Genomic DNA, 4,552 nt, shown 5'->3' with positions numbered 1-4,552 from the left:
TGAGGGGCAACCAGGCTGGCTGGGGGGGGGCAGTGAGGGGTGACCAGGCCAGCAGAGGGGGCAGATGGAGGTGACCAGGCCGTCAAGGGGGACAGTTAGGGGCAATCAGGCTGGCAGGCAGAGGTGGTTAGGGGTGATCAGGCTGGCAGGGGGGGCAGTTAAAGGTGATCAGGCAGGCAGGCAGGTGAGCAGTTAGGAGCCAACAGTCCCGGATTGTGAGAGGGTGCAGGCTGCTGGCAGTCGGACATCCCCTGAGGGGTCCCGGATTGGAGAGGGTGAAGGCTGGGCTGAGGCCCCCCCCCCACCAATGCATGAATTTTGTGCACTGGGCCTCTAGTAAATAAATAAAATTGCATCCTGGAGGAACAGTAGACATTAGTGCCACCTTGAAAACCTGAAAAATGCAGGAATAGTAGTCTTCATCATATCATCATTAATTTACCAGTCTGGCTCCTACAAAACCAAACGGATACTGGAGGATAACAGTGGACTCTGGTAAATTCAATCAAATAATAGCCCAAATTACCCCTGCTGGCCTAGATATCTTTACTAGAACACATTAACATAGTTTCAGGTACATGGTATATGGCTATGGATACGGTGAATGCATTATTTTTCATTCCTATCAGGAAGGAGAATAAAAAACAGTTCATATTCATACGGGACAGACAGTAGTATACATTTTTAGTCTTGTTCAGGCTATATTAACCCTCTCATCTGTCATAATATACTCTGAAGAAACTGGGACCACATTGGTCCCATTTGTCAATGATATTAAAACAGCTATATTTGGTATTTACAACTTTTTCAACTCCAAGTCAGAGGTTAATCACTGACTAGTGATTTTAAGTGTCTAAAAATGTTGCCAAATGTACACATATAGAATGTTATTTTCATTTCAGCATAAAAGTATGGCTATTTGAAAAATTTCAAAAATGTTAGCATGCAGAGAAAGATAATCTTGGATTATACTCTCTTATGAGCTACTTTTGAGCTGAGTTTTCTTAAAAGAGTGGTAAGCACAGTACCAGTATCTAAACTAAGCTTGAATCATTAGCAATTGATTTGGACCTTTGAAAATAATGATTCTGGTTAAAATACCCGTCAGATACCATTATAAGTCCTAGTAAATTCCTTTTTGTGATAATGACATTTGGTTACATTGTAAAGCATGTTAAAACAGGGATGATATATTGGTGTGGTGATAAATTTTGACCTGAAATCTGAGCTGCTATGATTGGAACTCCATGAAAATGATTTTTTTATATCTAAGTATGAAACTAGTATTATCTGGCATTTGTTTTCCAGATAAATTTTACAATTTAATGTAATTTAAAAGAGAACATCTTGCTTTTGACTTTGAGGAAGACATTTTTAAGTTTTTTTCTTTCTAAATAAAATATTTTTTCTTTATAAACCTGCTTGTAACTTGCTGGATGATTTTTTATTTATTTTATTTTTTTCCATCACCATTCATTCCCCCCATACCCTCTTCTACCTCCCTGCAAACCCCGCCCCCAATAATCACACTGTTTTTCAAGAAGGAGGGAGGGGGAGGGAGTGGAGAGAGAGAGAGAGACAGAGAGAGAGAGAGAGAGAGAGAGATGATAGAGTGGAACATCTATCAGCTGCCTCCTGCATATCCCCTCGTCCCCTACTGGCCAATTGAGCCTGCAACCCAGGCATGTGCCCTGAGTGGGAATTGAACCAGCAGCCTTTTGGTGCACGGGACAATACCCAACCAACTGACCACACTGGCCAGGGCTCTTTTTTCTCAATCCCTCCATCCTCCACCCCACCAGAGCTGTGTGCCTACTCTCTATCTATGACTCTGTCTCTATTTTGCTTGTTAGTTCAGTTTGTTCATTAAATACATGATTTCACATATATGTGGAGCTTAATGGATGAATTTTTCAGGTTGCATTTTTGTTCCCTGAGTTATTTTACCCCTTTTTACAATGGAGATAATAGCAGAGTGTCAAAAGTCTTTATGAACGCTTCCAGAGAAACTTTATCTTCCAAAAGGATATGGGGATAAATACCAAGGTTATTATAAACCTAAGATTATAGGACAGAAAGTAGATAGAAGAAAATGGATAGATCGATACATATAGATAAATAACAGCTTCCAGAACCAGATGTCAACCCTTTACATATACACAGTGTTTTACAGTTTAAAAAGAGTGTTCATATACAAGCAATTGGCAAGGTGGATGTTATCAATTCTCTTTTACAAACAAGAGAGCTGAAGCTTGGAGAGGTTAAGATTTTACTCAATGTCTCTTGGGTAATAACAGAATAGGGAACCTAGGTTTTGTGATTAGATAGTTCAGGGATCTTTTCACTACACTAAAGTGAAATGCAAGGGAAAAAAAAGTAGTTTAAAAATCCCAAAAGACAGTAGAGAGGAAGGAAAAGCATTCAAACAGATATTTTCAGAAACATACATATTTTTAAAGTCTTTTTCTACCTTAACAATTTCAGCTGACATTTATAAAATGACTTAATAATCCTAAATTCTTTTTATGAGAAATCTAAAGCAACACAGAAGTAATATTTACTCCTTATAATCTTCACAGTTACCCTATTATTTTACAGATGAGGAAATTGAGGCTCAGTGAGGGTAAATAACTTGCCCAAAGTTTCATAGTATTAAAAGGAGAGCACTGGGATTTCAGCTCAAGTTGTCTGAGGTCAAAGCCCTTCTTACAACAACCAGTTAATACAGAATCACTTAAGTGAACCCAATTATGAGCCCGTTATTATGAGGTTCTATACAAGTAATATAAGATAGGATGCCTTGCCTCAGGGACTTGATAACCTATATTAGAGAGGTAAAAGAAATTAGAATTAATTTTTAAATTGTGTGGTATAGACTTGTATTCTTAAAAACAGTCTGTGGATCAGCAGCATTTTCAACAACTGGGAGTCCAATAGAAATGCAGAATCATAGGCCACCAGCCCAGTCCTGCTGAATCAGAGCCTGCATTTCAATAAGATCCTCTGGTAACTTGTATGCATAGTAAAGTTAGAGACGTTCTTGTATAGATCATCAATGCTCTAAGGAGAAGGCATCATCAATGCTCTTTGAAAGCCATTTCTAGTGTCCTAAGGACCTGGGAAGGCTACCCTGAGAATAGTGATGGGAGAATAGAGAGGAAGGGCTCTCTTTGCTTGAGTATATCAGAGAAGTAATATAAGCAACTGAGGAGTGACAAAAGTGTGGGGATGACCAGAGTTCTAATTCCACTGATAAGAATAATGAACACAAAGATGTAATTTACACCCTTACTTAACATCCCTCTCTTCTTCCCTTGAATGATAACCCCTCAGGAGGTGGGCTGGGGGAAGAGGGACAAGCCACTAGCTGGCAGCTTAGTGTGTGTATCACTCTATTTTTGGATGTGCATTTCCATAAATAAGCTTCTACTTCAGGACTTTTTTAATGCTATAGGTGGCCTAATTAGTGCATTTTAATAGTAAAGTCTCTTTTCAAATAAGCTCATGCCATAAAGTTGCATTTTCTTTGGTAAAGCTGAGTACAACTGGTCATCAATAAAATTTCCATTTGCTCTAGGGACATAAGAACATTAAATGTTTTATTCTTAACTGAGCACTATTCTAATTAGAAAAAAATTGCATTAGGGAGCCATGTGAATGTCTGAGAAGGCATTCATTCTTGATTTTGATATTTTAAAATATAGCAGATTGCAGAAATGCAGATTACAATGTGGATATAGTGCTAAAATTGCTTTTGCCATTATAAAGATAAAAATAGCTCTTGGTTCCAATTTCCTGCTGCTTCTTTCTAAATGAAGGAGTTAAATACTGAAAGGCAGGTGGATGCTGACGCTCCTTTAGAATGAGATGAATAGGGTTGATGGCAGGAACTACAGGGAAGCTATTGAGGTTGCAGATGCATATGCTGCCCTTACTTCCCACAAAGTTCAAAGTGGGGTGAAGCTGCCTGGGTAATTGGCTATGAAATAGCAAACCCTCTGGATAAAAATGGCCCTTGTACTTAATTGCCCATATTTCGGGCAGCGGGTAGCCACCTGGTTGATTAGTGACCGTACCTATATTCACAACCACCCAAGTTTAAGTGCAAGTGTGATTGTTAGGACACTGCGTCAAGTTTAATCAGGGGCCTTAAAGTTTCAATCAGTTCTGACCACCCTAGGTCCAGATCCCTCACCTTCCAGATCTAAGCAGATGGTGCTACAAAGCCCCAAGGCAAAAGCCCATTTTAAAATTGGGCATGAAAAGGACATGCATATTTGTAAAACAGCAACTACAATAGCAACAACTGAGAAAACAAATGAGAATAAAGGCATTTTATTTGCATAGTACTTACTCATTTGCCAAGCTTTTTTTTTTTAATTTCTATTATGGTCTTCAGAAAAAGCTTGTAATATCAGACTTATAGTGCCCATTTTATAGTTGGATAAATTAAGACTCAATGAAGGTGAGTTTCACAAGGCTGCACAACTAGTAGGCAACAGAACAAGCACTAAAATGTGAATCTTTTGATATTAAACTCCATCTCATTTCA

This window comes from Myotis brandtii, unplaced genomic scaffold (genome assembly GCF_000412655.1).
Source record: "Myotis brandtii unplaced genomic scaffold, ASM41265v1 scaffold574, whole genome shotgun sequence".
NCBI lineage: Eukaryota > Metazoa > Chordata > Mammalia > Chiroptera > Vespertilionidae > Myotis > Myotis brandtii.
Note: the sequence above shows the minus strand (reverse complement) of the source record.